This window comes from Amblyomma americanum, chromosome 2, assembly GCF_052857255.1.
Source record: "Amblyomma americanum isolate KBUSLIRL-KWMA chromosome 2, ASM5285725v1, whole genome shotgun sequence".
Taxonomy (NCBI): Eukaryota; Metazoa; Arthropoda; class Arachnida; order Ixodida; family Ixodidae; genus Amblyomma; species Amblyomma americanum.
The window spans coordinates 161,778,430-161,798,782 of NC_135498.1; positions in this window are offsets into that span (position 1 = coordinate 161,778,430).

Sequence of the window (20,353 nt, forward strand, 5' to 3'; positions counted from 1 at the left end):
TGGTTGTCAAAACTGCAAAACACAGTCAGGCACTTTTCCTGCTGGTCGCTTGCTCTCCTGAAGTATAATGATGGGGTGGTAAAACGGTGGGGCAACTTAAGCAATTCTTAAGAGGATAATGCGATAGCATTAGGGCGTTTTCTTTGATTCGAGCATGATGGGACACGCCGTATCTCTACCGAGAGCAGCTTACCACTGCAGCTCAATCGCGCTCAAATCCGGTATTCTCCGGATTTGAGTGCCATCTTAAATTTTCGGTTCTAAATTTTAGAGGGGGCCAAATTATCTCTTTTTCGGAATCAGGAATTTTTAAGACATCTGGCAGGGGGCTCTCTTGTGACAGAGCCGCTTGCGACTGTCTCTCGCACCAGCACGCTGCCTCTATAGCAGATTTTGCGGCATTATCCTGTCTAGTACGGATTTTCTCTCAGTCTTAGATTGGGGATCCTAAATTTTGAGAAATGCGCAGTTTTTATTATTTCTTAAATTAAATTGTGTACAATACTATTCTCCAATTTTTGAATGAGAGAATATGCTGGTATCCTGTGGACAGAGTTCAATTGACGACAGGCGTAATACTGTGGCGGTATGTACAAAAAAAGATTCTTCAGGGAATTAGCTGATGCCCTGTCCTGAGCTCCACTACATGGGGATGGCGAGTTAACACCCCACGTCGTGGCTGTTGTAATGCCCGCATATGGCTGGGGCAGACTGGTCTGCCGTCAACAGCTACTCAACGCCGTGCTTACTGACGACCAGAGCCAATATGTCAATGCCTGAACAGCACCTGCACCGACCAGAGCGTTGCACCTACCGGCAGCTACATCTGCTACAAAAAAAGCAACGAATGCCTCGTTTTGTGGTGTATGCCTCCTGCCGACACGAACAGTGGTGAGTGCCTATACCGTCTTGTCATTTTTTAAGATCCTCCGCAAGCCTTTTGTAGCAAGAAATCTGTCATGTTGTGCCGTGTCTCGACATGGCCGCACACGAGGATGGACTTCCTGAAACGATCGCTCGCATCTGTTAAACCAGCGGGCCTCATGCAACCTGTGTACACCCGATACACGTGGGAGATTGCCGCCGGCGATGTGATGGATTCGAAGTCTAGAACAACTGAATGGAAACGCTCCCCGCTCGTAACTAATCAGTTGTCTAAATCATAGTTTCGTAACCATTGCGCAAGCCCGACACAAAGGACAAGCCTTTAGAGACATTCAGTGGCTTTTGCTTTGTGGCACATCTCACCATGGTCAGCGCTACTTATTTCACGAGCAGATTATTCGTTCATACTTGTGAGACTTTAGGTTTACAGCGCAAAAAGGCAATGCCCTATCATCCTGAAGCCAATATTGCAGAAAGCGTTAACAAGACTTTCACGGAGCGGCATGAGGGTAGGGACGCCTGACTACAGGAAATGGCCTTGCCAGAAGCACAACAGTAAACCGTCCAGTTGGTTTTATGGTGGCGTCTAGCCTTATCAGTCGCGAGCTCCGCGTTTTATTGAGAATGTTTTTTGGTGTGCAAACTAGCGCGATATGAAGATAATTACTTTCGTTCCAGCTAAAAATATTTTTGTGTCGTGATGGCAACTTACACCGAGAGAGACATGCCCATGGAGGATAGACAAATACTTAAGCTAGCTGAGCTGATGTATTTCTTGCAGCCCTCTTGATGAAATAACCAGTATTAGAGGACATTGATGCAAGTGGGTGAACCCTGAAGCATTCTCCTTCAAATCTTTTTAGGCTCTACACTCATGATCTTTGTAGCTGCCCGGCTGGAACCCTTACGGAGGCTAGAGATAACTAGGAAATCGCCCTCCTAGAACACTGCCACCAGTACAGCAGGGGCAGCCGATCACTGGAGCTTAGTGATAAAGCAAAAGGGTTTGCAGCCTCTCTTAATTCCCCAAGGTAATCTGGCCCATGCGGGACCGCAAAACGTTTGTCTCGGCTGTCTTACATGCGTTCTAATACAAAGGAAGGCGGGCAGACTGGGTCAGACAATCTGACCGACCTCAGAGCGTGCCTTTAGAGAAATCTGTGAGAAGCGCGTATACCCTGCGTTAAATCAGAAAGGAAGACAAGACTGGAATTTTTTAATGGGCTGCGTTCGGGATCACTAGTGATTAGTAACCTTGCTTTAAGGTTCATATAATTAGTGCCTGTTGCGGCACTGTTTTGCTTTTATACCGACATTTTATATGTGCTTTCGGAGCATCTGTTGCGCGACCTGTTACTATTTCGGTGCTGGCCTGGCTATGCTAGATTGCGCCGCAGTGGAGCCGTCTCAAGCCATGATATATTTTTTTTGTATAATGAGAAGTATTAAGTAACATGCAGGCGATATTTCGACCGAAATATACGCTACTAAAAGGGCCTGCACGTTTACGCGAGGCGAAAGGTAGGTAAGCAAAGAAATTATCAGCAATATTTCGCATTAACACTTCTCTGTCGAACAATCAATATGACAATTTTGTCGCCCGGCCGCTGTTATGATTTAAAAAAATACTTTTGAGTGCGTGCGGCATTACTTTTGCGGCATGTGTGGCAGAAACAGTAATGAGCGCCGAATATTCGCAGCGAGTGCTCACATCTTGTGGATGACTGAAAATGGAAAGCTTCACTCAGTTCACCCCTGGCAGCATTAATTACACCGGACAGAATGCTGGTAAAGCAGCTTCATGAAGTAGGGTGAGTGAAACCTACCGCGACCTTTTCTACAATACAAGCTCCTTAAGAAGAACTTGACGGCAACTAAATGGCGCTTCTGCAGGTGGCGCCATGGTTAGACTATGAAAATTCTCGCGATGCCAACTTAAACTGATCTATTGGGGCAAGAAGCTAAACTCCAGCTTCCTCTATGAGTGGCTTGTACACGCTCATTTTCTGGGCAGTTATTTTTTCTGGTTGGGCGAAATGCAGTGCCTTCTACTCGATAGACCTGTCACAGCATATGGCGGTGATAAAACCTGCATACATGCAGTGAATATCCGTGGGGCACAACATTGGTGTACACTGGTAAACACTGCTATAGTCGGTTGCAGCTTAGGAACGAAGGGGGTTTTCACCGTCAAAGCACCCTTTCCAGCCAACGGCATCGTCCAATTCTCATGGCCATACAGTTGTGACAATGCGGGCAGCGGCGCTATAATGCTTGGAGGGGACGGTCTGTGACCATGAAGGGAGGCGACCATCCCATTTTATCTGGCACTGCCTGCGCTGTCAGGTCAACGGGGTCACGAGAACCGGCCGACGCAATTGGCTGGAAGGGGACCCTTTGACTAGGAAAACCCGCTTCGTTCTTGAGTTTTATGAGACTCTAGCCGCATATACGCATTCTCCTCTCTGTGAAATCTAAAGAAAGATGTTTTGGCATTCAAAGTCTGCAGACATCATGGCAGCGCACAGACGTACCGACAAGTGCACCAAATAAAATCAACAAATCTGAAAGCAAGTTATCCCTCAAAACCGCATTATTTATGCTTTAAAACGTTGATTTATTTGTCTTTCGTTGCAAGGATCTCAGACTGCAGGAGCCTTTGATGACTTCATCGAACGAAAGCGATTCTTGGATATGCAGGTAGGTTGCGATAATACGAGCCCATTAGAATCCTGTAAAAAAGTTGATAGCTCAGGTGAGTAAACATTCTAAGGACATTAGGATAACTCAAGAAAAACAGATGAGGGACACCACCTTGACAATGGTGAACTCGACAATGAGCGTGATCATGGCAGCGCATTCCCGAAAGCCTCGAACCCTAAAGGTGGCGTTACGCGGCGCCGCTTTCATAAAAAAATGTGGAAAGGGGGATGTGTCCTTCGCCTTTCCGGAAGCAGGAAAAGCAGCATTAACCCTTTCCACCACGTTGCGGAAAGCAGCACTAACGTATCGCCACAAGTAGCGCTCGAGGCTATCGGCAATGCGCTGCCGTGTTCACGCTCTTAAATTTCATGAGAGCACGTTTGCTTTATATACGTGATTACCAATTCACAGGCAGCTCGTTATGAAAAGGCTTAGAATTTATTTTTGTGTCGTCGCTTGTCCGCGCTGTTTTCGTCATGTTTAAAAGAATTTATTGATTTTTTTAAGCTGAACAAGCTACTAAGCTTGCGAGAGCTTTGCGACATAAACGTTCAGCATTAGTAGCAGTTCATGTATAATTTTCAGGCCGAAATGCGTCCGCTGAATGAAGACAACAGGTAATTAATACTATGTGCGTAGAAAATTCAAGGTTAACTAAAAGAAAGAACTTCATTAGTGCATCGTAATGTCATCTGTTGATTTATTGAAACACGGTAACTTCTCACGAAATGTCCCAATTATTTATTAATTCCTGGCCGTGCGTTATAAATTTAATTATCTTGAAAATGATAGCTCAAACTGATTTGCCAAGCAATCCACTTCGACAATTTGCACAGGCCGTTTTTATAGAATGTTTGGCTTGATGGGGTTTTATGGGGTTGCATTTCAAATCCATTGAAATGCTACCGCCAAGGCCGGGATCAAATCAGAGTCTCTCTGGTCAGCAGCCGAGCACCATAATCCCTGAGTGACCGCGATGAATTTTATAGAATATTTGTCGTCAAGCCCAGAATAAAAAGAGGCAGTTTTTCAGCATAGATCATTTGTATTTCTTTCAATCTGTCCCTCGCGAGAACTCTATAAAACATCTAAAATTTAAATATCTAAAAGAAAACACCTAAAATAAATGCTATATTCAAAGCTTTCTTATGACTGTAATGATCCCGCTATATTACGAACCTGGAAGCACCACCACACAACTAAAGAAATTTTTTTTCCATTCTGCGCATGCGTTTCTTTTGCACTCAGGAATCTTAATAAAAAGTTATAAATACCACGTTACGAATGTGCGCGTGGGGCCCAGTCCCGGCATTACTTCTTGTATTTATTTGTTCAAGCTAAAGGCCAAGGCTTCACCGATGGCCAAGCATTTGCAGCTTGTGTAGTGAAGTTGTGGTTTTACTGTAACATTGTTCAACTGCGCCAACTAACGGGCACAATACATGCGAGGAATACGATCTGAGGACAGAAAGCCATGCGACATCTCAGTGAGAAATGCTTAAAGCACACACTTCTGAATACTCCCAAGGTTTGGAAATGCATCTGCACACATTTTTGCAGAGCACGCTCTTATGCATATTCGATTAAATGTAATTGCTGCACTCAAGCTTGACGCCAAGTTCCAGCGCAAAAAAAAATATTTGCGTACGATGGCTCACCTAACATGATTGCATCAGTAAATTAGCAAGTGAAAAAAAATTGCTTTAAATAATAACGGTTTTATAATCAAACAGGTAATTCTGAAAGTCTAATTACCAACGTTTGATACATCGGAGATGCAGATAGCGAGTGATGCCCATTTTAATCTTGCACCGTCAGAGCAAATTTTGCAATAAAATGTTCGCATTTCATTCGTAAAATTCTACATCAGAAGCAATCATATCTAACTGCACTTACCGTTTCCTCCGCCCAATGATCCCTCAGCCCGGCCAGTGTCAATTCCGCTGTTTCCTCCTGCGTGGATATTATTAAGTGTTTCAGGCAACCATAGGGTGATAAACAATACCGTATATACTAATGTGCTCGGAACAACCGACGCTGACACGGATTTGAAACATATGACATTAGTTTTATAATCACGACGGAGATGCATCGAGAGTGATGCCCATTTTAATCGCGCGCCGTGGCCGCAGATTTTCCAATCAAATGTGCGCCTTTCTTTCGTAAATACATAGATCAGAACCAATCATATCTAACTGCACTTACCTACTCCACCACCCAATGATTGTTCAACCCGGCCAGTGTCAATTCCGCTCTTTACTCGTGCATGGATATTAGTAACTGTTTCAGGCGACCATAGGATGATAAAGAATACCGTATATACTAATGTGCTCGGAACAACCGACGCTGACACGGATTTGAAACAGATGACATTAGTTTTATAATCACGACGAAGATGCATCGAGAGTGATGCCCATTTTAATCGCGCGCCGTGGCCGCAGATTTTTCAATCAAATGTGCGCATTTCTTTCGTAAATACATAGATCAGAAGAATCATATCTAACTAAACTTACCTACTCCACCACCCAATGATCGCTCAACCCGGCCAGTGTCAATTCCGCTGTTTCCACCTGCATGGATATTAGTAAGTGTTTCAGGTAACCATAAGGTGATAAAGAATAAGGTTTACACTAAAGTGCTTGGAACAACCTACGATTGCGCGTATTTGAAACTGACGACGTTAGTTTGATAATCACGACGGAGATACATCGCGAATGGTGCCCATTTTATTCGTGCTCCGTGAGCCGAAATTTTTCAATATAATGTACGCAATTCTTTCGTAAAGTTCTATATCCGAACCAATCATATCTAACTTCACTTACCTACTCCTCCGCCCAATGATCGCTCAGCCCGGCCAGTGTCAATTCCGCTGTTTCCTTTTGCATGGATATTATGAAGTGTTTCAGGCAACCATAAGGTGATCAAGAATAAGGTTTACACTAAAGTGCTTGGAACAACCTACAATTGCGCGGATTTGAAACGGACGACGTTAGTTTGATAATCACGACGGAGATACACCGCGAATGGTGCCCATTTTATTCGTGTTCCGTGAGCCCAAATTTTTCAGTGTAATGTACCCCATTCTTTCGTAAAATTCTAGATCCGAACCAATCATATCTAACTTCACTTACCTACTCCTCCGCCCAATGATCGCTCAGCCCGGCCAGTGTCAATTCCGCTGTTTCCTCCTGCATGGATATTATGATGCGTTTCAGGCAACCATAAGGTGATAAAGAATAAGGTTTACACTAAAGTGCTTGGAACAACCTACGCTGGCGCGGATTTGAAACGGACGACGTTAGTTTGATAATCACGACGGAGATACACCGCTAATGGTGCCCATTTTATTCGTGTTCCGTGAGCCCAAATTTTTCAGTATAATGTACGCAATTCTTTCGTAAAATTCTAGATCCGAACCAATCATATCTAACTTCACTTACCTACTCCTCCGCCCAATGATCGCTCAGCCCGGCCAGTGTCAATTCCGCTGTTTCCTCCTGCATGGATATTATGAAGTGTTTCAGGCAACCCTAAGGTGATAAAGAATAAGATATACACTAAAGTGCTTGGAACAACCTACGATTGCGCGTATTTTAAACTGACGACGTTAGTTTGATAATCACGACGGAGATACATCGCGAATGGGGCCCATTTTATTCGTGCTCCGTGAGCCGAAATTTTTCAATATAATGTACGCAATTCTTTCGTAAAGTTCTAGATCCGAACCAATCATATATAACTTCACACACCTACTCCTCCGCCCAATGATCGCTCAGCCATGCCAGTGTCAATTCCGCTGTTTCCTCCTGCATGGATATTATGAAGAGATTCAGGCAACCATAAGGTGATCAAGAATAAGGTTTACACTAAAGTGCTTGGAACAACCTACGCTGGCGCGGATTTGAAACGGACGACGTTAGTTTGATAATCACGACGGAGATACACCGCTAATGGTGCCCATTTTATTCGTGTTCCGTGAGCCCAAATTTTTCAGTATAATGTACGCAATTCTTTCGTAAAATTCTAAATCCGAACCAATCATATCTAACTTCACTTACCTACTCCTCCGCCCAATGATCGCTCAGCCCGGCCAGTGTCAATTCCGCTGTTTCCTCCTGCATGGATATTATGAAGAGTTTCAGGCAACCATAAGGTGATCAAGAATAAGGTTTACACTAAAGTGCTTGGAACAACCTACGCTGGCGCGGATTTTAAACGACGTTAGTTTGATAATCACGACGGAGATACACCGCTAATGGTGCCCATTTTATTCGTGTTCTGTGAGCCCAAATTTTTCAGTATAATGTACGCAATTCTTTCGTAAAATTCTAGATCCGAACCAATCATATCTAACTTCACTTACCTACTCCTCCGCCCAATGATCGCTCAGCCCGGCCAGTGTCAATTCCGCTGTTTCCTCCTGCATGGATATTATGAAGATTTTAAAGCAGCCATAAGGTGATCAAGAATAAGGTTTACACTAAAGTGCTTGGAACAACCTACGCTTGCGCGTATTTGAAACGACGTTAGTTTGATAATCACGACGGAGATACACCGCTAATGGTGCCCATTTTATTCGTGTTCTGTGAGCCCAAATTTTTCAGTATAATGTACGCAATTCTTTCGTAAAATTCTAGATCCGAACCAATCATATCTAACTTCACTTACCTGCTCCTCCGCCCAATGATCGCTCAGCCCGGACAGTGTCAATTCCGCTGTTTCCTCCTGCATGGATATTATGAAGAGTTTCAGGCAGCCATAAGGTGATCAAGAATAAGGTTTACACTAAAGTGCTGGGAACAACCTACGCTTGCGCGTATTTGAAACGGACGACGTTAGTTTGATAATCACGACGGAGATACACCGCGAATGGTGCCCATTTTATTCGTGTTCCGTGAGCCCAAATTTTTCAGTATAATGTACGCAATTCTTTCGTAAAATTCTAAATCCGAACCAATCATATCTAACTTCACTTACCTACTCCTCCGCCCAATGATCGCTCAGCCCGGCCAGTGTCAATTCCGCTGTTTCCTCCTGCATGGATATTATGAAGAGTTTCAGGCAACCATAAGGTGATCAAGAATAAGGTTTACACTAAAGTGCTTGGAACAACCTACGCTGGCGCGGATTTTAAACGACGTTAGTTTGATAATCACGACGGAGATACACCGCTAATGGTGCCCATTTTATTCGTGTTCTGTGAGCCCAAATTTTTCAGTATAATGTACGCAATTCTTTCGTAAAATTCTAGATCCGAACCAATCATATCTAACTTCACTTACCTACTCCTCCGCCCAATGATCGCTCAGCCCGGCCAGTGTCAATTCCGCTGTTTCCTCCTGCATGGATATTATGAAGATTTTAAAGCAGCCATAAGGTGATCAAGAATAAGGTTTACACTAAAGTGCTTGGAACAACCTATGCTTGCGCGTATTTGAAACGACGTTAGTTTGATAATCACGACGGAGATACACCGCTAATGGTGCCCATTTTATTCGTGTTCTGTGAGCCCAAATTTTTCAGTATAATGTACGCAATTCTTTCGTAAAATTCTAGATCCGAACCAATCATATCTAACTTCACTTACCTGCTCCTCCGCCCAATGATCGCTCAGCCCGGACAGTGTCAATTCCGCTGTTTCCTCCTGCATGGATATTATGAAGAGTTTCAGGCAGCCATAAGGTGATCAAGAATAAGGTTTACACTAAAGTGCTGGGAACAACCTACGCTTGCGCGTATTTGAAACGGACGACGTTAGTTTGATAATCACGACGGAGATACACCGCGAATGGTGCCCATTTTATTCGTGTTGCGTGAGCCCAAATTTTTCAGTTTAATGTACCCCATTCTTTCGTAAAATTCTAGATCCGAACCAATCATATCTAACTTCACTTACCTACTCCTCCGCCCAATGATCGCTCAGCCCGGCCAGTGTCAATTCCGCTGTTTCCTCCTGCATGGATATTATGAAGATTTTAAAGCAGCCATAAGGTGATCAAGAATAAGGTTTACACTAAAGTGCTTGGAACAAAAACGACGTTAGTTTGATACTCACGACGGAGATACACCGCTAATGGTGCCCATTTTATTCGTGTTCTGTGAGCCCAAATTTTTCAGTATAATGTACGCAATTCTTTCGTAAAATTCTAGATCCGAACCAATCATATCTAACTTCACTTACCTACTCCTCCGCCCAATGATCGCTCAGCCCGGCCAGTGTCAATTCCGCTGTTTCCTCCTGCATGGATATTAGTAAATGTTTCAGGTGATAAAGAATACGGTATACACTAAAGTGCTTGGAACAACCTACGCTGGCGCGGATTTGAAACTGACGACGTTTGTTTTATAATCTCGACGGAGATACACCGCGAATGGTGCCCCTTTTATTCGTGCTCCGTGAGCACAAATTTTCTAATAAAATGCGCTTAATTCTTCCTTAAAATACACATCAGAAGCAATCATATCTAACTACGATTACCTACTCCTCTGCCCAATGACCCTTCAGCCTGGCCAGTGTCAAATCCGCTGTTTGCTCCAGCATGGATATCATTTAGTGTTTCAGGCGACTAATTGCTAACAAGAAAACGTGTACACTAAATTTCTAGGAACGACGTTACGCAAAGATATGAAGCTGATCACGTGCCCCTGCAAGACTTTAAGCACTGTCAACATGCGTATTTTTAAAGCATTTTGTGTCCGATGTGTTCTCTGCAATTATCCGAGTGCACTTCTAATGTATTGCTTAAATGGGCAATCTTCTGAAACGCAGATAACGACCCTGGCATTGCCAAAATATTCACTCGGTAGTTTCCTACTGTTCATAATTTTCTTATTTGCGGCATTATGTTGAAAACCAACCAGCCTTAGTGATGTTTACAGACACGATTTATTTTAGTTACGCATTTTTTGTTAAGACTGCCTTCTTACAACACGGGTACTTTTTCCGCGCATTAAACGGTTTTGCATCATTGATGGGGCATATAATATTCTGAGATTTTGCTGAACATATTATGTCACCATTGTTGTGCCTCAGATTATAAATCTTTCGAAGTGTGAAATTACATCTCAACAAGGGCGGAAATGTATCTATAATTAGAAGATATTTTGCGCAACATGCTTCTATAAATTTTTTCTGTGTACAGCTTCTTTAAAGCTTAATGTGTTTTGCATCCTCATTTAGTATAAATTTGCTTTACTGGAATCATGCCTTGAGTTTCAGTATCATAAGAAAGCTCATAGTTTACAAGCAATGTTTTCCGTTGTCACGTTCTGTTTTTAGGACAGGTTTCCTCCTGGGGCCTGCTGAGGCTTCCAATTGAGTCCGAGTTCTTGAAAGACTGGCATCTGCACCAAATCTCAAAAGTCAGAACCTTATCTGTAAACTCAAGGATAAAGTGTTATATGTCGCTCAAAGGAGGCCTGCAGCCCTTTGCCTCGGTTGATTGCCATGACGTCGCGTTTAAGCCGTAGTTTAACAGCGGGGTGCGTAGGCGCCGCGCTATTCATATTTCTTATATCGTGCTGTAACCATTTCACCTGGACTTCCACGAAGGACAGCGGGACTAAAGCCATGTCTGGGCTTGTTCTTCCAGTATAAGATATCTGTTTGTACCGTTGTCAAACTTCCAGAATGGTTCTTTGTGCAAACATGTACAATAATTCATTCAAAAGTGTTGGTTATTACAGATCACAATTTGGCCATACATACCTACTCCTCCCCCTAAGGATCGCTCTGCGCTGCCTGCTGGTATTTCTTCCGCAGCTCCTGCGTCAGGTTTTGATTGATTGCATTGCGCTCTCGAATTTTTACGGGAAGAAACAATTAGCAGCAAAGGGTGCAAACAACGCCACTAAATTGACGTTTATCGTATATTGCATCTGCAAGAGGCATCACAACTTAGATAAATATTCTGAGTCCAAAGCGTTTTATTTATTCGCTGTACCAAAGGTCTGCGACCACTATTGTACTATGTACTTTCGTGATAATTCCTTCACAACTCTGGCTGCGAAGGATGCATGTTTGCGAAAATGCAAATTTTTGGGGTACCGTCGCCACCGATTCTTTCGCTCGCATTATCAAGTTCGTGGCTTCTTCTTGTCCTGTTCTGCTATGTTTATGCTTCTCTTTGAAGAAAATGATAAGTGTAACGATAAATTTCTTCACAATCCGAAAAGATCCTTTCTTCTCTTCAAAATGGCTTAAAAGATTCGAATTCGAGACAATATGGCCTGCATGAAATATCGTTTCGTACTAGATTATACAAGGCGAACGGATGCCTAATTGCTTTCAATACTGCAGCGATATTTTACTTTCGAGGCTTATATACATATTGGCTGCTCCAACTACGTATTCAGTTTTTTCGTAACTATTAAAACCGTTCACAACTTCCATTCAAAAATTTATACATTTCTTGTATGCTTCTGGAAATACTGGCAGGCAGTATATTCAGCTGATAAACAGATCTATCCAATGTGTTGAAGCACAGGTGCTTATAATATTAATATATAATAAGGACCTATGCCAGGATTATATTCCTTGCCTCCTAAGTTAATCCGTAGGACACGCGGTGTAGTAATGAAGTGGCTACTCTCCGCTGGCCCAGTTATTCGCACGATACTTTATAGGAATCTGGCTGTCCTTTTTGATGCCTGAAGAAAACTCTGAGACTAAAAAAAGGGTTCATTCTTTGATGTTTGCCTTGTTGGGGTAAAGGAGTGAGTGTCTAATCTCCTTTTTATTTAGTCAAACTTGCGATGAAGCTCGAACATTTCCTCCCATCAACAGTCTATTGCCTATCCCAGCGGAGAATTTTTCGCGAGTTCTTCCTGTACCAGACAAAAGTTTACAGACGCCGAAACGCCTGCTGAACAGGCTTTTTCGTCGAGACTGGCCGCCTGATGACGCCATTATGGTGTATCGTGGAAGCTGTGGTTACCCCACACCGCGACACCAACTTCAGGCAACTGTATGATTACAGAGGGAGACGTCTCTATATCAGAAGCGTTGGCATGTCGACACCGTTTGGCATCGGTACTCGTCCACTGGGGCTAGTCCTATAGTGAGTGAGTCTATCTTTTCTCAGATGGACTATGCCAGTGAGACAACAATAGCATATCGCCAAGGCCAGGAATCGTTAGAAACGGGAGTCCGTTGGCTGAAGCGAGCCTCCCGACACGCTTGCTCTCGCGAGGAGGCCCCAGACCCCTGACATTTTTTAGGGTAAAGGAGTGCTTATGGCCGACATGTCCGGATACGCGTCTTCCGGTATCGACCACGAATGAGCATGCATGTTATCAGCTGGCAATCTCTACCTTCTCTGTGGATATAAAATGTCAGCGAGAGACGCGAAAACATTGCATTCTGCGCTCCTGCTGTGTATACCTGTCTGGTTTTTCAACATACATGTCCTCTAGACTCACTTGCTGGGGGAAACTATTAGACGGGAAGCAAATATTTCAGCTGTTACGCTTTGACTGACGAAATAAATGCGTCAATTTTTCTACTAATTTTTTTTCAAAGAGATAAGCTGAACCTCATACCAATCCTCAAACAGGTCGCCTCTCTCTATGAAGGCTATTGGACCCGCCGTTTTTAATGCTTCTGTTCTTGCGATAGCCCTTAGTTTAAAACTGCTGACAGGTTAAACAAGTTTAAGCAGGCTTGATCAGTTTTTTAACGGGAACCAAAAAAATCAAGGCCTCCGAAAATTCTTCTCAGGCTTTGAAACTGTGGCCCGGACGGTCCTCGGGTGCATCATGCATTCGTGATGAAAGCACACTGAGTTACTGACTCTGTCGATTCTAATCGCTGATTCCATTTTCCAGTACATTAGTTTGGCATCAGGCAGACTATTGTTTACTAACGTAAAGTTTCCTCACCTAAAAAGAGAAGATCCAACGTGAGCAGTAGGAGCGAAAACATGCCGACGTAGACCATATTGGATGCCTGAAAAGCGGCTGAATGCAAAAATTCAATTTTTAACAGGCTTGAAAATATTTGATAGTGCGAGCTGTTTAAATTGGCTTGGTAAAGAAATCAATTCTATCATTTCGTTTTGAAAGAAACGTCGCCATCTTTGAGCGAAACATTTTTTTCTAAGGATCGCCGAATTTAAAACAAAGCCTCTTGTATGAAGCTCATTTGGTTGTCTTCTTTTGCGGTCTCTGCGGGAAAGCTGCTCTTTGTGCTAACGAGTAAAGATTATGATACACCTATTAAGTATCATCTGTCAGTCGCGACTTTCCAACATGCTGCTTCTATATCAGAAAAATAAAATATCACCGTAATTGTCTCGCGCAGTGGTACGACGTGGCTTTCTAAAGTGTGGTAAGCAGCATGTGGTTTTTTGCTTTAAATGATACTTCTAAGCACCCCCCGCAGTGAATTCCGCACTGGCAAAATAGCTTGCATAATTTGCACGGGTTGTATTAGAAGTTCCTAGTTAATGTAGATTTTTTTTTTCAATAAACGAACAGAAATCGGTTAGCGCTATAAACCGAAATTACACTGAAAGTATGCACTCTTTCAACAACTTCGATGTGGTTTCATTTATACCATCTCTGATAAAATTAGGCAACATAGCAGTCGAATATAATGTTGAAACAATGGCTTTGCTTCATAATTATCGTAAAGATCAGGGCTTATTTTCGGAGAAGAGAAGTTCCGATCTAATGTTTTGTTCTACTTTGCCTTCAACGAATCCAAACACTCGATTTCATTATTAGGTGTTGTACGAAGATATATTACGCGAAATGCTGTGCAAATAAAAACAATGATTGAACTTCAAACGACAGAATAAAAGGCTGCTTTAAGTGCCGAATAAAAACCTCAGGAAAACAATGAATGCATATTTTTCTGATACGTTCGTTTTTGACATCCGCAAAAAATGCCCGTCCCCAACCCCTCCTCGTTGAATTCCCGCGCCCTGTTAGATATTGTTGACTACAGCTACTGATATTTATCGATTTGTTCTCCTTTACTCCCCTCGTTCATTGTGAACGAAAATCTGCATGCCCATGAGACATTTCGTGATTACACGTGTCAGTAATGATTCGATAAATTTCATGGTTCCCAGCAACTTCACCCGTATCTTTGAGAAAGGTTCCCCTTTGTTGTGCCCAGGTTCACGGCCCATGTGGGTATGAGCCTATGATGTACCCAATGAACACGAAATTCATCCCTTTATTTTAGTCTGCCCCATGTATAAGATAGCCATAGTACTACACCATCCAAGTTCCAGAGGAGATTTTTCTAAATATTAATAATAATAGACTCGATTCCAGGTCATAAAGCCGCCGTGGTGGCTCAGTGGTTATGGCGCTCTGCTGCTGACCGGAAAGACGCGGGTTTCATTCTGGCCGCGGCGCTCGAAATTGAATGGAGGCGAAATTCTAGAGGCCCGTGCACTGTGCGGTGTCAGTGCACTTTAAAGAATCTCCGCGGGAAGAAATTTCCGGAACCCCTTCATTGTGGCGTCCCTCATGACCTTTGTGGCTGTCGGACTTCAAAGCCCGATAAACGATAAACCATCCGGGTCATATACTTTCATTTTATAGAACAAGCAACGAGTAATGCACTGTGTCGAGCGGCTTTCCTCTCTTCTTCTGTCGAACGGAACCCTCTACTGCCGACTCTCATCCATCTACAACGCCAGTTACTAGATTGTGATTAACTTCAAGCTATGCAACACATGATAATCCCTCTCATGACACGTACTATGGTTTCATCAACAGCTAACCAAAGTTTATGCATGTAAATATTGTCATTAAATTTACGGAGAATATTCGCAGTACTTCGTGGATCTGCCTTTCTTAAAGCGTTAGAGTGAGTAACCACACAGTGATACAACGTTACTATACAATGTTCTGAGCTAAAGTGGCTTTTTTCGCTGGCTGGGGCTGAATTCAATAAAATTCTTTAAAGCTTTACACTCCCTGTGCATCAGGGTACAAAACGATGTTCAGGAACTCTTGCAGGCTAAGATATCATAGGCATATTTCCGTTCTGGCCAAGAACTGCTCATACAAGCCCTCAGGCAGAAACCAGAGTGAAACACAGCGAAAGATAATCAGCTTACGTTCGAAGTACGGTGCTCCGGGTGCCTAATTCCGAACGATGGCCAAAGGTCCTTATATTTTGGCATGGGTTCCGGGTTCCGCGAGGTAAAGGCTAATAAAAATGAAGTTTAAGACGTCATAGCGCTTTGGCGACCGATAAACAGTTGAAAACAATATACCTTTTCCTTGGTGAGAATCTACGTCCGGTCGTATTGATCGCGCACATGCGGTCAACGAACGGCATTAAGTCGCAACAGTAAGCAGTGATATGAAAATGGTGATTGACCTTTCGCTCGCAGCCGACAGGATCCTTTGCTGAATACTTCGAGCAGTTTGACGGGAAGTGTAAAAACGCATGAAGCCATTGACCGTTTCTTTTACTGAAACAATTCAGATTTTATAACTCTGCCGCTGCGGTGTGGGCCTACTTTATGGCATTTTCGAAGGGTATGCCTCCAGCAATGAGCTTACCCAGATTTCCGAAAATCCCTAATAGGCTCAGGTTGTGCGTGTAGGCCGCCATTTTCTAATTCTACAGGTCCTTCTTAGCTGATCTTCATTTTACTTACAGATAGGTTCGATAAATGGATGTTTCACCATGGAAAATAATGACTTTAGACGATCGCGCACCCGGTCAAAGAGGAGCGCACACGTACCTCTCGCCACGCTCGTATTCTTCAGGTGGTGGCAGGCAATCGCGTGCAGGCAAACGCGCTGCCCGATAATTCTTCTCTCACATGTTTAACTCTCAATTCAGCACTCACATTTTTCCCCCTCCCTTTGACAAAAATAAGCACAATAAATAGACATGATGCTGAGTGGCGTCATCGGTGATTAAGGTCATTATGCGAAGCAACTGGTCTAAGCCGTGCAGGCAGACAAGGGGATTAGTTGGCGAGTACGATGACTTTGAGAAATGCAGGACTTTCGACACAAATGAAGAAACGGACTTTTTAACGACGATGCCAAGGCTAAATACTGGTAGCTCCAGAATTAGAGGAAGCGCAGAGAAAGTAATGAACTGCTTATTTTTTAAGAATGTGTAGCATTGCGCTTCTCTCGTCGTCAGTGTATTTGCCCTCAGGACTCATGAACGCTGTAAGATAATTGTAGCGTTACTGTAGAAGAAACGGGAGAATGCGTGCCACAATCCAAGTTGACTCTTTCCTGGTGCATCAAAGCAACTTGTAAGTTTTTTCAGTGAGAAGCAATACTAGCACCCTTTATAATTTGCACTGGTATTCTTTTCTGCCTGTGGCTTTCGCATAGAATAACAAGGACGTCCTATCGGCGGCTGGAAGTCTGCGGCCTCGCGATTCTAGGTACAACCACAGCTATACTAGTTTGCTTTGCCGCGTTGAAGTATCCACCATTAGCGCTGCAATGCACGCGCAGACTGGAATTGATCTTGTAAGGCACCATATAGGTCATTGTTTACTACCTTCTGATCTTTGTGTCGTTCCGCCGGTTGCTACCTGGGTTGTTTCGTTATCTTCTTCTGTAAAAGCGTTCTTCAATCGCGCCAGCACCTGACGCAGAAGCATCGCGGCTATGGCGTTTTGCAACTGAGGCCAACAAAAGAGAAAGGCTCTGTGAATGCCGATCTTTTTGCTTCCTGTTTGTGCACCATTTTTAATATAGCTTTCAATGTTTCATAGGCAGTACTGAAAACGTTGTGCCAGAATTGAATATCGGACCCGGCATCTAGAGGTGTATGCACACGAAACACAAAGACGCCCTTCCATGATGCCGTGTCACATACGTAAATCTCTTTTGGTGGTCGAAATTAGATCCGTGTACTCAAATGTGCGAGCTCTGAAGCAATCGTGGAGCTTCATGGTGTTAAACGTCATTTGGCACACCAAATTATACTATAGCGCACCATACCTCGATGATCTAATCTACGAGCTGCAGTCACAGGTGGCGTTAGGCTTCAAAAGCGTGGCACCTCTCTTATGGGCAGAGAAAATTATCTCTATCGCTCGATACATTTAGGGCGGATCATAAGTGTCGCTCCAATTCTTTCTTAGCCAGGTTGATAAAAAGGTGGTGTATGATTTTCCTTTCGCGTTCAGGCACATTTTTTCATACGTGGATACCTCTTCAGACGTTTTCAGATCTCTTGAGCTAGAAACTGTGGCCCATGTCCTCGATATTTTTTAAAAAGTTGCTGAGTCCTCAAGTTCATGCATGAAGTTCCCAAGCATAGGACTGCGCAATTTTTGTAGCGATAGCTACATTATGCTACCACTTCGAGCCTTCAGCGTGGCAACTCTTGAGCTTCGTGGTGGTGCCGTAGCTGGTCAAGTGGTTGGTCACGTGGTGCGGAGCAGCTGCCGGTGGCGCGGTGCGCCGGCTAAACATATTGGAGGGGAGAGAGTGGAGAGGGGAGAGGAGGAAAGTGAATCCAGTGAATCCAGGTCCAGGGACGAAGATGAATGAACGCCGAGTGATACGGAGCGGCGAAAGACTGAATTTTCAATTTGACTGAGTTCCACTCGACCAGATGTAGCTATCGCGTCACTCCAGATTTAACCAAAGCTAAACAACAGCCTTTTTTAATTTTCAGATGACGTTCAAACCTAGCCACCTCTGTTGGAAACGCTCTCTTAGAATCGAGTAGCTTTTGTTAAACTACACGTCCGTCGACTAAAAGCTAGTAAAAACGCCTTAGCACTCGGTTCACTGGTTTTCAGTGAAAAAATCTTGTCTTCACATGTTGAGCCATGTCTCTCAGCCCAGGCTCACGTCTGCAGAGTGCCGGTTTCAAGACTCGGTCCTTGGCTTGTGGGCAGATAAAGTCCTCTGGATGATTAAATCATCTGAGTGCGACTCGGAACAGCGCATTAGTCCAAATGAAAGAAGCAAACAAGTAGCACTAATGCCCTACGTCCACTCTTTCTCGCACAAATAAAGAGAGTGGGGACCAAGTATAGTGTAAATGTAGTATTCTCAACTCCTAATAAGAAATTAAATTGAGAGGAGCGGTCTACACAGAAAAAGACCGAGTTGAAAGGAAGACAGCCTGTAAAATAAAACGCGAAAATGCAGTCGCACTTTGTGAGTCCGCAGAGGTCTACTAGATTGTTTCTGCGGCGGTCATACATATACAGGGGGATCCCGTTAACCTTTACAGATTTTCATGTTAAAAACTATGAGATATGTAGGAGGCATCTTTTGAACTGCATTGTACAGCAAGGTGGATATAGTGTGCCTGATATGGACTGATTATTCAACGATGGATTAACTGCAATGAGCTAATACACTTTTACATTTTATTTAAACACTTTAAGGTACGTTCCAGAATTGACCCCCGTTAACATCGAAGGTCTGCCATGTTTTTAAATTATATTATTCAGCAATCTCTAGTGCATTATCGAACGTCTAAAAAAAAACGGAAATACGAAAAGTTCGCAAATAGTAAACTTTTTGAGTTGGCATTCCCGCAATGCATATTTACACGCCTTCGTTTTTTGCGTCTTGAGGTTGGTGTATTTGATGATGAGAAAGCAGTTAACTTCATTTAAGTGCGATACCGCGTGCAGCTATGCTCTTTTATAAATAATTATTGCGGGGCAGCAAAGTTCGGAAGATTTCAAACGCGTATTTTTGATGTCCCATATATCGAACGAAATTGTCAATTAACAAAAATTAACAGAGCGGTTCACTTTGGTGCCGACGGGCAAAAATTTAGCATTATAATGACGCTGCTCGGGCCAAAAATAAAAGTTCATTAAACAATGGATAAAAGTTATTGTCTAATTATTGATCCATGTGGCGTACACAACGCCCACCTTGCTGTACTGTCCCGTTCAAGAGAAAAAAACCATGCCTTCGTACCTCTCAGAGTAGTTAAAATGGAAACATGTGAGAATTTAAAAGGTTAACCCGAATAAACCAGAGAGGCTGGCGTATCACCTAGAGGCCTTTGGAGCACTAGAATTCTTTAGAAAACAACTTCATCAAATCTGCTAAAACACTCTGCCACATGATAGAGTATGCCACTTTTGTTTATAGTGGGATTTTGTATAATAACTATCAAATCTGCACAACAAAAGTGGCACAGGCTTTCTGATTGCAACACAAGCAAATGGCTCGGATAGCCAGCTTTCCGCGGCTTGGTCACCAAAGTCATCATCATCAGCCTTACTACACCCACTGCAGGGCAAAGGCCTCTCCCATGTCTCTCCAATTAACCCTGTCCTTTGCCAGCTGCATCCACCCTTTGCCTGCAAACTTCTTAATCTCATCCGCCCACCTAACCTTCTGCCGCCCCCTGCTCCGCTTACTTTCTCTGGGAATCCACTCCGTTACCATTAAGGACCAGCGGTTATCTTGCCTTCGCATTACATGCCCTGCCCAAGCCCATTTCTTTCTCTTGATTTCGACTAGGATGTCATTAACCCGTGTTTGTTCCCTCACCCACTCTACCCGCTTCCGATCTCTTAACGTTACACCTATCATTTTTCTTTCCATGGCTCGCTGCGTTGTCCTTAACTTAAGCTGAACTCTTTTCGTTAGCCTCCACGTTTCTGCTCCGTAGGTGAGTACCGGTAAGATTATGCTGTTGTACACTTTCCTCTTGAGGAAAATTGGTAAACTGCCACTCATGATCTGCGAGAATTTGCCATATGCGCTCCACCCCATTCTTATCCTTCTAGTTATCTCCCTCTCATGATCCGGATCAGCTGTCACTACCTGCCCTAAG